This window comes from Nomascus leucogenys, chromosome 22a (assembly GCF_006542625.1).
Source record: "Nomascus leucogenys isolate Asia chromosome 22a, Asia_NLE_v1, whole genome shotgun sequence".
NCBI lineage: Eukaryota > Metazoa > Chordata > Mammalia > Primates > Hylobatidae > Nomascus > Nomascus leucogenys.
This window is the reverse complement of record NC_044402.1, coordinates 66,768,258-66,782,025: the sequence shown is the minus strand read 5'-3', so window position 1 is coordinate 66,782,025 and position 13,768 is coordinate 66,768,258.

Below are 13,768 nucleotides of genomic sequence, written 5' to 3'. Positions count from 1 at the left end.
TTATTTAGTAAGAGTAAGGCTTATGTTGTGAAATGTTTACTTGTGGTTACATACATGTATAACCTGGGCCATTACATATAACAGAATCATTGTGGTTTACTATCAAAAATGTGTGAAAAACTCTGAGAGTGTGTGCATTTAGGAGTATAGTAAGAGATAAGCCTGCATTTGTGGGCAGGAGGCCTGTCCTGTTCCTTTCCAAGTCCCATGGTATAGAGCCGTCTTTTACTTTCTCATAGCTTTTACCTAAATTAAACTTTTGTTATGATTTATTTTAATGAACATATAAATTAAGTTTTTAGTTATATATTAGTTTCATTATATAGTGGTTCTTGACATCTAGGAAAGTATTTATAGTTCATTTTATGCTCAACTCCCATTTATATTGTTTCTGAATGAATGAGTAGCACAGCACCGGAATACCCTTTTCATCAAGTGAGATTTTCTTTTCATTGAGAGATATTACACATGAGTGGAGAGTAAGCTTACCAATTTGGTTCTGTTTCTTCTGTGTCTCTGGAGAATCCTGACTGTACAAATATGTGTAACAATAGCTAATATTTAGTGAGGGCATATCATGTGCCAGCTTCTGTTTTCAGTACTTTAGAAATATTTTTCATTAGATTCTCCAAACTTCCTCATAAGATAGGTAATATACAGATGAAGCACAGAGATATAACTGGCTCAGGATCAAAGAGCTAGACAAGTATTTGAAGCCAGAGGGTATGGTTTTTTTTTTTATTTTTTTTTTGAGACGGAGTCTAGCTCTGTCGTCCAGGCTGGAGTGCAGTGGCACGATCTCGGCTCACTGCAAGCTCCTCCTCCTGGGTTCACGCCATTCTCCTGCCTCAGCCTCCCGCGTAGCTGGGACTACAGGTGCCCATCACTAAGCCCGGCTAATTTTTTGTATTTTTAGTAGAGACGGGGTTTCACTGTGTTAGCCAAGATGGTATCGATCTCCTGACCTCGTGATCTGCCTGCCTCGGCCTCCTAAAGCGCTGGGATTACAGGCATGAGCCACCGCTCCTGGCCGAGAGTATGGTTTTTAAATGCTATTCTATGTACTTTTTGGTTTAAACTGTTCATACCTACGCAGATAAGAACTGGAAGATAAAATCATTTGAAGATAAGTGTCTTAGAGCAGTGAGAATATGTTTTCTATCATTTAAAAAATTGCCTTTGGTTGGGCGTGGTGGTTCATGCCTGTAATCCTAGCACTTTGGGAGGCCGAGGAGGGCAGCTCACTTGAGGTCAGGAGTTTGAGATCAGCCTGGCCAACATGGTGAAACCCTGTCTCTATTAAAAATACAAAAATTAGGTGGGTTTGGTGCCAGGCGCCTGTAATACCAGCTACTCAGGGAGGCTGAGGCTTGAGAATCACTTGAACCCGGGAGGTGGAGGTTGCAGTAAGCCAAGATCGTGCCACTTGCATTCCAGCCTGGGTGACAGAGTGATCTGGAAATGTCTCAAAAAAAAAAAAAAAAACCTTGCCTTTAATATATTAAATTTTTTTAAAACAGAAATAAAATTCAAAGAGTATGATGGTTAAGGGTAGATATATATATATATATATATATATATATATAGTTTCATTCAAGAAAGATTGTACAGAATACAAATTCTCAAATCCCACTTTGAGACTTATTACTTAAGCTACATATGTTACTGTAGGTAAAATTTCCATTATTTCTAAGACCATTCAGAAATACTATTGCTAAAGATGTACTTTCTATTTCTGTTACGGATTTTCAGACCAATTGACATATGGTGCATCTTTTATAAAGTTTAATCTGAATTAGTTATCTTACATTCCTATCCTACTCCCTCCGACCCAAGAAATAGTAAAATGGGTTTCTACTATTCAAATACAAGACAATTTTTTTTTTTTTTTTGAGATGGAGTCTCACTCTGTCACCCAGGCTGGAGTGCAGTGACGCAATCTTGGGTCACTGCAAGCTCCGCCTCCCGGGTTCACGCCATTCTCCTGCCTCAGTCTCCAGAGTAGCTGGGACTACAGGTGCCCACCACCATGCCCGGCTAATTATTTTTGTATTTTTAGTAGAAACAGGGTTTCATCATGTTAGCCAGGATGGTTTCGATCGCCTTACCTCGTGATCTGCCCACCTTGGCCTCCCAAAGTGCTGGGATTACAGGCGTGAGCCACCGCGTCTGGCCATAAGACTAAGTTTTTAAGATATATACACATCAATGCTAAGCAAAGTCTGTCCATTGGAGGTGAAAGAAAATCAATTCCACATATTTTCCAAAAGCATATTATGTAGAATTCTCAGTATTTAAGAAAGCCCACTCTTTAGCTACTGATAGAAAATGTGATGCCTTTTATTTTTAACAAGTATGGACAAAATTTTAGTGTCTTAAATTACTGTGGGTTTTGTTTTTATTTCAAGCCAAAATACCCTCTGTTTGTAGTCTTTCTAATGTTGGGGAAATATATGTATATTAATCAGCATAGAATAGATTATATTGTAGTAACAAATTAAAGTTCCAGTGACCTGGACTTCTACTCCTGGTCAGATTAACAGAGACCAGGTTTACCATTCTTCTGCACACCTGAAACAACCAAGACAAGAACAAGACCACAAGACAACACCTAAAAGACAAGACCACACCTAAAACAACCAAGAACTGGATAAACTATATGAAATAATGGTTTTCAAAATATAGGCATCAGACAACTAAAGACAGTGCTCCCTGAGAACGGGAAACAAATGACGTGAACCCTGCCATTACTTCCGGATCATTGCCTTGAGAGAGTTTCCAGGCCATGTTAATGGGAGGGGAACACTGGACAGCACCTGGTGTACTCCCTGAGTTGAGACGAGCTGAGGGTGTGAGAATACTCAAGTGGATAGAGCTCACAGATTAGAATACTGGAGAAGAAGTAGCTACAGGAGCAAGAATTCTGCAGATCTGCAAAGAGTCTGCTTCAAGAATTCAGAGGAGTACTGATTAGCACATGTGTGAGAAAACTACCCTAAATTACAGGGGAAGAAAAACAATATTCAGAGGAAACAGGACCTGGCGTCAAACAGGGCATGGAATAGTGTCTGCTACCATCAGCCAGACTGGAAAAAAATCTCCTGGGGCATTGGTACTATGTACAGAAGGGTCTTCCATCAGTAGTCGGGAATGATTAGCTCTAGATTAGCATTTCTCTGATTTCACTTAACAAAACTTTAATGTTAAGCTGAAAGGATCAGTTTCCAAGAAAGAAAACTGTTTCTAACATGTCTCAATAATAATCATAGACATACAAAAATACATAGATTTCAACATGGTAAAATTCACAATTTCTAGCATATGCCAAAAATTACCAGTTTTTAAAAGAAGTAGGAAAATATGATCCATAATATTGAGCAAAATCAATCAGTTTAAACTAAACCAGAAGTGACACAGATGTTAGAACTGGCAGAAAAGGACATCAACCAGTTATTATAACTGTATTTTGTATGCTCAAGAAGTTAAACAGACATGATGTACAAAATGATTAAAAGGAAACTTCTAGAAATAAAAATGACAATTCCTGGGATAAAAATATACTGTATAGGATTAAGGGCTGATTAGACATTGCAGAAGAAAAGACTAGTAAACTTGAAGACATGTAATGGGAACTAACTATAGTGAATCAAGCTGTGACAAAAATGTTTAAAAAGGAACCCTGAATGTCAGTGAGCAGTGGGATAACTTCAAGCAGTCTAATATATATAGAACTGGAATCCCTGGATAGGAATGGGGGAGCAGAAAAATATTTGAAAATATAGTAGCCAAAGGTTTTTTAATTTGAGGAAAATTATAAACCCATAGACGCAAGAAACTAAAGTGAAAGAAACATGATGAAAACTACAGTGAGGGACATCATCTTCAAAGTGCTCAAAACCAGGAATAAAGAGAAAATCGTAGGAGCAGCCAAGGCAATAGGACATATGACATACATAGAAACAAAGATAAGAATTAAAGAAAATTTTCGATCGGAAAAAACAAAAGTGAGAAGATAATGGAACAACCTCTTTAAAATATTGAAGAAAAAATCTGTCAATCTAGAATTCCACATCTACAGAAAATATCAGAGATGAAGAGGAAAAAGACAAGAAATGTTAGAAGGAGTCTTCCAAATAGAAAAAAAAGATGAAAATATCGTTCTTTAAATAGGAATGAAGAATACAAATGTTATAAGCAAAAAAAAACCCCAGAGTTTTTCTTCTTATTTAATACTTTAAGAAGATAGTTGACTTTAAAAAAAATTAACAATGTAGTATATGGTTAATGACATATGTAAAATATGTGGCAATAATAATATGTGATAACAATGACAAGACTAACAAGTGAGAAATGGAAATACTATGTAAAGTTCTTATACTATGTATGTAGTGGTAAAGTACCACTTGAAGGTAGACTCATAAAGAGTTATGCTATAAATTCGAAAGCACGCACTTAAGTAATAATAAAACATAGTCAAAGAATTATAGCTGATAAGCTAACCAAGGAGATAAGACAGAATAACAAAAGCACTCTATATATGCTGATAGAAAAGATGAAAAAGGGAACAAAGAAAAGATGGGACAAATACAGTAAATAGGCAGATAGACTTAAATCGAACCATTAAAGTAACATAAAATGCAAGTGGTTTAAATGCTCCAATTAAAAGATGAAAGTTTTCATATTGGATAAAAATGCAAGACCTAACTGTATTATGTCTACAAGAAACTCACTTTAAATATAAACATATGAGTATGTTTAAAGAAAAAAAAAGTAGAAAATTTATATCATGCTGACGTTAACCAAAAGAAAGGTAGAATGACCATATTAATATTGAATAAAGTAAGTTTCAATGTAAAAAATACCACCAAGAATAATGAAAGTTATTTCATAATTATTCCTGCAATATAATACATTAGAAAAACAATAATCCTCCAAATAATAACTAGATCCTAATGAAACATTAGAAGGACTAGTATTTAGAATTACTAATTCTAACAGTAATTAGAAAGACAAAATAATATGCTTATTTGCCTAATAACAGAGCTTCAAAATATATGAAAGAAAAAAAACTGCAAAGAGATTAATACAAATTCACAAGTATAGTCAGAAATTTTAATTCTCTTCTTTCACTAATTGATAAAACAAGTAGACAAAAAAATCAGCAGGGTGATAGATGACTAGGAAACTGCTATCATTTGTCTTGACCTAGCTGCCTTTTAAAAAAAAAACAAAACAAAAAAACGGAGACAATGTCTTGCTCTGTTGCCCAGGCTGGAGTGTTAGCTTACATTTATGGAGCAAACAACAGCAGAATTTACAGAGAGCACTTACTGCAATATATCACATACTAGGCTATCAAACAGTCTTAATAAATTAAAAAAAATTTCAGGTTCTACAAAGCATATTATCTAAAATATGATTAGATTAGAAATCAATAACAAAAATTTTTGAGCTGTCTTCAAAAATTGGGAAACTACATAATGTACTTTTAAATAATATACTTACAAAAGTGAAATTGTTTCTATTAATCTTTAACAAAGTAAATTTCTTTCTTTTTTTTTCTTTCTTGAGATGGAATCCTGCTCTGTCACCCAGGCTGGAGTCAGTGGTGTGATCTCGGCTTACTGCAACCTCCGCCTCCCAGGTTCAAGTGATTCTCATGCCTCAGCTTCCCAAGTAGCTGGGATTACAGGTGCCCACTACCCATGCCTGGCTAATTTTTGTATTTTTTAGTAGAGACAGAGTTTCATCATGTTGGCCAGGCTGGTTTCAAACACCTGGCCTCAAGTGATTCACCCGCTTCAGCCTCCCAAAATGCTGAGATTACAGGTATGAGCCACCTTGCCTGGCTAACAAAGAAAATTCCAATGTAAAGAATACTATCAGGGATAGTAATAAAGGTCATTTACTAACCATTCCTTGGTCAATACACTCCTGGCTCAAAGAAACTTTTTTTTAAAAAAAAGAAATTATTTTAAACTGAATAAAAATTAAACAAACTACCAAAATGTGTGCCACTAAAAGAATACTTAGGGAGAAATTTACTGCACTAAACACCTATTTTAGAAAAGAAGAAAGATCTTAAATCAGACATCTCAGTTTTCACTTTAGGAAACTAGAAAAATAAAATGAAAATAAACTTACAGTAAGCAGAAGAAACGAAACAATAATCTGTAGTAGAAATAAACTAAATAGAACATTAGAAAAGAATGCAGAAGCATCATGAAAACAAAAGCTTGTTCTCTGAGAAGACAGAAAAAAATAATTCAGATCTAACCAGGTTTATTAGGAAAAAGAAAGAAGACAAAAATCAGTCTCAGGAATGAAAGAGGTGACATCATTACAGATCTACAGATATTTTAATTATAATAAGAGAATATTATGAAAAACTTCATGTCAATAAATCAGACATTTTGTATAATATGAAAGAATTTCTTGAATAATTTATACTACAAAAAAAAATTCCAGTGACCTAACAAAGTCAAGATTTCATTCTTGTTCAATCTATATGGCCTTTGCAGATTAAGGGGAACTTTGCTGTGCCTAATGACTTAGGAATTCAGGCTATGAAGCTTCTGCACAGCAAATGAAACAATCACAAAGTCACAAGTCAACCTACAGAATGGGAGAAAATATTTTCAAACCATATGATATGGTTTGGTTTTGTGTCCCTACCCAAATCTCATCTTGAATTGTAATCACCATAATCCCCACGTGTCAAGGAGAGACCAGGTGGAGATAATTGAATCATGGGGCAGTGACCCCATGCTGCTCTTGTGATAATGAGTGAGTTCTCATGAGATCTGAGAATCTTGTGAGATTATAAGGGGCTCTTCCCCCTTCGCTCAGCACTTCTCCTCCCTGCCACCTTGTGAAGAAGGTGCCTTGCTTCCCCTTGGCCTTCCGCCATGATTATAAGTTTCCTGAGGCCTCCTCAGCCATGCTGAACTGTGAGTCGATTAAATCTCTTTTCTTTATAAATTACCCAATCTCGGGCTATAATGCAGTATGAAAATGGACTAATACACCATATATCTAATGAGGAGTGGACATCCAAAATATATAAGGATTCCTACAACTCAGCAAAAAAAAAAAAAAAACCACAAGATAACAAATAACCTGACTGAAAAACAGGCATGCCAGGTGCGGTGGCTCATGCCTGTAATCCTAGCACTTTGGGAGGCTGAGGTGGATGGATTGCCTGAGTTCAGGAGTTCGAGACCAGCCTCCTGGGCAACACAGTGAAACTGCGCCTCTACTAAAATACTGTACTCCCAGCTACTTGGGTGCCTGAGGCAGGAGAATTGCTTGAACCCGGGAGGCAGAGGTTGCAGTGAGCCAAGATTGTGCCACTGCACTGTAGCCTGAGTGACAGAGCAAGACTCCATCTCAAAAAATAAAATAAAATAAAATAAAATAAATAAAAAAGAAAAAATAAAAATAGCAATAAGATTAAATAGACATTCCTACAAAGAATAAATACATTCCAACAAATATATAAAAAGATGCTCTATAATCACTAAATCACTAAAGAAAAGCACCATGAGATATCACCTCACATCTGTTAGGATGCCTGCTATTAAAAAAATAATAATACATAAAAAGATAAGTCTTTGTAATAATATGGAGAAATTGGAACCCTTGTACACTGTTGGTGGAAAAATAAAATGGTGTAGCTGCTATGAAAACTGTATAGAGATTCCTAAAAATTAAAAGTAGAACTATTATATGATCCAGCAATCCCACTTCTGAGTACATATCAAAAGGAAATGAAATCAGTATCTCCAAGAGATATCTGCACTCCTATGTTCATTGCAGCATTATTCACAATAGCCAGGAGTTGGAAGCAAAGTAAGTATCTGTGGACAGATGAGTGGATAAAGAAACTGTGGTACATATACATAATGATATACTATTCAGCCTTGAAAAAGAAGGAAATTCTGCCATGTGTGACAACATGGGTTAACCTGGAGAACATTATCTAAATGAAATAAACCACTTTATTGCCAAAAAAAACCCCCACTTGAGTGTGCTGTTTTTTTAATCGTTACAATACTGTCCAACAGAGCAATGACATACTTCCTGGAAAATAAAATACTATTTCAACTAAACTTTGCTGTAGTAGAGTATCTTCTGCTAATTATTGCAAGGTCATTGTGGCTCTCAAGCAAGCAAATACCCTATTAAACAGAATGTGGAACTTAAAGGTTTTGACATAACTGTAATACGATTAAACCACTCATTATCAAGATGAAACTACTTTATGCCAACGTGCTGTTGCACAAACAATGATACCGTTGCATGAGGATAATGCTGTTGCACGAAGATAAATACTTCATGATTCCACTTATAAGCATTGTCAAAAATAGTCAAACTCATAGAAGCAGAGAGTAGAATAGTGATTGGCAGGTACTGGAAGAGAGGAATGGGAAATGAGAATTTGCTGTTCAATGGGAATGAAGTTTCAGCTAAGCAAGATGAATAATTTCTTGAGATCTGCTGTACAATATATTGTACCTATAGTTAATGATAGTGTATTATGCACATAAACATTTGTTAGGAGGATACATCTCATGTTAAGTGTTATTACCACATTTTTTTTTAAAGGAAGTTGCATTATGGCACTAAGAACTCTACATCTGTTGCAGCAGAACAAGAGCAAGACTGGAGAATCACATGTAAGCTTCCACAGTTTCAACCTGTAAGTGACACACAGATCCCTTTTGCTAATATTTATTGGCCAGAACCTCATATGGACCTGCCTAACTATTAGGGGCTGGAAATTGCATAAGTACAAATATCTACCATAGACTGACAATAATATATTAAATGCCACAAGTTGGAAGACTTTTATTTTATTTTTCCTTTTAGAAAAAAGTGTAGGCTTACAATTGTAAATGCCTCAAATGTATTTCTGAACTATGCACCAGTTGTCTAAGTGTTGGTACCTGCAACAACACTTTTGTATAAAGTAGTTTCATCTTGGTAATGAGTGGTTTAATCCTATTACAGTTATGTCAAAACTGTAAGTTCCACATTCTGTTTAATAGTGTATTTGCTTGCTTGAGAGCTGTAATCACTTTGCAATAATTAGCAGAAGATACTCTACAACAGCCATAAAGTTTAGTTGAAATAACATGTTATTTTCTATGAAGTATGTCATTGCTCTGTTGGACAGTATTGTAACGATTAAAATAACAACATACTCAAGTGGGTTCAATAAAATACTGTCTGGGGTATGACAGTACAAAATTGATAACTGCCATTACATATTTGTATTTATAAAAGGATTCCTGCCAGTTGTTATTTGGAAAGTACCTGGCCTTCATTCAGGTTTCTCATGAGCCACATTTACTCTTTATTTTTCCTCTTACCATTTTGTGTATTTTTAATTGGGTACTAATGGGAAAAATGTTTTCAAATAAAAAAAATTCCTCAGTGTAATTTCCCTTAGTGTTAATGCTTCAGTAAGCAAATTTGAATGCCCTGAGCATCTATTAAATTAGGTTTATTTTTAACTGAATATAACTAGAATATATTTAAAGACAGATAAGTTTTCATGACAAAGTTGCAAAAATATCACTTGTAGATGTGAAGACTTGAAATTGCACTTTGTAGCTCTGTTGTTCTTGAAGTTTTAAAAGCAACTGTGTACTTTTTAAAAGATCTTGAGAAACATTTCCAAAGTATTCTCTTTAAAAAGATCTCAGAAAAACTCAAAATATTACAGACAGAATGATTTCCTTGTTTTAATAGGAATTTAATGATTTTAACTAATGAAAGAAATTTTTAAAAAGAAAACATTTACTAGGGGCCTATTATCTGTAGATCATGATGCAGATCTTAGTAATAATACTAATTTAAATGCAAATTTAACTTTGCTTGATAGGAAAATCAAGAACTCTTGGTTCTGGCCTGGCGTGGTGGCTCACGCCTGTAATTCTAGCAGTTTGGGAGGCCAAGGAGGGTGGATCACGAGGTCAGGAAATCGAGATCATCTTCGTTAACACGGTGAAACCCCGTCTCTACTAAAAGTACAAAAAATTGGTGGGCGCCTGTAGTCCCAGCTACTCAGGAGGCTGAGGCAGGAGAATGGTGTGAACCTGGGAGGCGGAGCTTGCAGTGAGCCGAGATCGGGCCACTGCACTCCAGCCTGGGCGACACAGCGATACTCCGTCTCAAAAAAACCAAAAACCAAAAACCAAAACAACAACAACAACAAAAAAAAAACCTCTTGGTTCTAAGAAGTTCCCGTTCGATGTAAGTGCATTGGGGAATAAAATACGGAGAAAATATAAGTAAGAGATAGATGACATATTTCAGAATGAATGATAACCTTGTTTCTTGGTTTCAAGACTTCTCAGCATCTAGAATTTAGTAGCGAGAAATGTTTGGCTCTGTTTACACAAAGAAATGTGAATGATTCATTTGGTCATACAGGCATACTTTGATTATATAGCAGGTTTGGTTCCAGACCACCACAATAAACTGAGCATCACAATAAAGTAAGTCACACATTTTTTGCTTTTTCAGTGCATATAAAAATATCTTTGCACTATACTATAGTATATTAAGTATGCAACAGCATTCTGTCTGAGAATGTACATACCTTAATTAAAAATATTTTTTGGTAAAAACTGCTAATGATTTTCTGAGCCTTGTGATTTATAATCTCTTTGCTGATGAAGGGCCTTGCTTCAATGTTGATGGTGCTGGCTGATCAGCATGGTGGTTGTGGAAGATTAGGGTGATTGTCACAATTTCTTAAAATAAGACAACAATGAAATTGACCCTTCTTTCCATGTAAGATTTCTTTGTAGCATGTGATGCTGTTTGATAGCATTTTCCCCATAGTAGAAGTTATTTCAAAATTGAAGCCAGTCCTTTTAAACCCTTCCACTGCTTTCTCAATTTAGGTTATGTAATATTCTAAATCCTTTGTTGTCATTTCAACAATGTTCAGAGCATCCTTACCAGGAGTAGATTCCATATCAAGAAATCAATTTTTTTGCTCATTCATAAGAAGCAACTCCTCATCTGTTGAATATTTATCATGACGTTGCAGTAATTCAGTCCCACCTTCAGGCTCCACTTCTAATTCTAGTTCTCTTGAGATTTCCACCACATCTGCAGTTGCTTCCTCCACTGATGTCTTCAGCCCTTTAAAATCATCCATGAGTGTTGTGAATCAACTTCTTCTAAAATCTTATTAATGTTGATAACCTTCTCCCATGAATAATGGATGATTGTAATGGCATCTAGAATGCTGAATCCTTTCTAGAAGGTTTTCAATTTACTTTGCCCAGATTCATCAGAGGAATCACCATCTAGAGCAACTAGAGAGTTACAAAATGTATTTCTTAATAATAAGACTTGAAGGTCAAAATGACTCTTTCATCTATGGGTTCAGAATGGATATTGTGTTAGCAAGCATCCAAACAATAATCATCTCCTTGTATGTCTCCATTAGAGCTCTTGGGTAACCAGACACATTGTCGATTTGCAGTAATATTTTGAAAAGACCAGTTTTCTAAGCTGTGGGTTTCAACAGTGGGCTTAAAATGTTCAGGAAACTGTCATAAACAGATATGCTGTATTCCAGGCTTTGTTGTTACCTTTATAGAGCATGGGCAGAGTAGATTTAGCATAATTCTTAAGGGCCCTAGGATATTTGGAATAATCAATGAGCATTGGCTTCAATTTAAAGTCACCAGCAATATCAGCCCTTAACACGAGTCGGCCTGTCCTTTGAAGCTTTAAAGCCAGTCATTGACTTTTCCTCTCTAGCTATGAAAGTCCTACATGGTATCTTCTTCCAATATAAGGGTGTTTCATCTGCATTGAAAAACTTGTTGTTTAGTGTAGCTACCTTCATCCATCATATTAGCCAGATTTTCTGGATAACTTGATGCAGTGCTTGTGATTGCACTTGCTACCAGCGCTTGTTGCTTCATCTTGCACTTTTACGTTATGGAAACATCTTCTCTCCCTAAACTTCATGAATCAACTTTTGCTAGCTTCAAACTTTTCTTCACAGCTTCCTCATCTCTCTCAGCCTTCCTAAAATGAAAAATTTAGGGCCTTGCTCTGAATTAGGCTTTGGCTTAAGGGAATGTTGCGGCTGGTTTGATCTTCTATACAGACCACTATAATGTTCTCCACAACAGCAATTAGGCTGTTTCACTGTTTATCATTCCTGAAGTCACTGGAGTAGCACTTTTACTCTCCTCTAAGAACTTTCCTTTGCATTTACAACTTGGCTAGCTGGCACAAGATGTCTAGCTTTTGGCCTACCTCTCATTTTGTTTCTTACTAAGCTTAATCATTTCTGGCTTTTGGCTTCAAATGAGAGACGTGTGACTCTTCTTTTTACTGAACACATAGAGGTCATTGCAGGGTTATTAACTGGCCTAACTTTAATATTACTGTATGTCAGGAATATGGAGAACCAAGGAGGAGGGGGGGGGATGAGGGAAAGGCTGGTCAATGGGGCAGTAAGAACACAGACTATATTTATTGATTAAGTTTGATGTCTTACATGGGTGTGGTTTGTGGTACCTCAAAACAATTACAATAGTAACATCAAAGATCACAAATCATCACAACAGATATAAGATATAACAATAATTAAAAGTTTTGAAATAGTGCGAGAATTAACAAAGTATAACACAGATACATGAAATGAACACATGTTTTGGAAAAGTGGCACTGATATACTTGCTGGGTGCGGTTGTCATAAACCTTCAGTCTGTAAAAAACAGAACGTCGGCTAAGTGTGATGACTTGAAGCACAATAAAACAAGATATGCCTGGATTTGAAATTAACCCTTTGGCCGCTCTCTAGCCTAATGAACTAGGTGCTTTCCTGAATCATTTACTTTTCATAGACTCCCTTTCGAATCATTTGAAAACAGTCTCAAATAGTATTTTTTTAAAAATAATTTTGAGATGGTAAGAAGGTGGAGGGGAAAATATGTTTTGGAAACCTCAAAGAAGATAAAGGTCCTCTATAAATACAAACAAGACCCTAAGACTCATCGAGGAAAACATTATAATGAAAATGAGAGGGAAAGAGGAAAATGCTATATGGTGATATATATTATATTAAAGTACCCAACCTATTCATTCCAGATAATGTGCTGTATATTATTCACTGATTTCTCTACTTCTTATTCTAAATTTGCAGTAATTTGTTTCTTTGTTAAATTCCTTTACTGATAAACTTGCAAAGTCCCTATTAGTAAAAATACAGTTTCTGATACATTGCATAATCTTTATAATAATCCAGAACTATTTATTTCTCATGGTTTGAATTCCACTTGACATTGCTAAAATTCTTGCTTTAAAAAACTTCACTGGCTCTTGAGAAAAACAATACAAAACAGAGAAAGGACTACAACTTAAATGTAGACAAAATAAAAAAAAAATGGAGTTACTGATCATCTATTCATCCCCTAAACTTCAGGATATCAGCAGTACATTAGGAGCCTGTTTTATTTTCACATACTTGTATTTTCTTCTTGTGTACTCCTACTAGTCACCTGCTTATGGTGACAGAACACAAATGGGGCAACAAACGTATCAAGCATGCATTCACTTGTTGAAATCCATTTTTGCATTCATTGTTTAGATAATATCTTTTAATATCTAATGCTAGCAGGCATTGCATGAGAAAATCTGAAAAATTTTTTGTTGTATTTTTATTGGCTTATCCTTATAAAGATTTTTTATATTTATACTTACTACCTATCATATATGTGTTCCTATA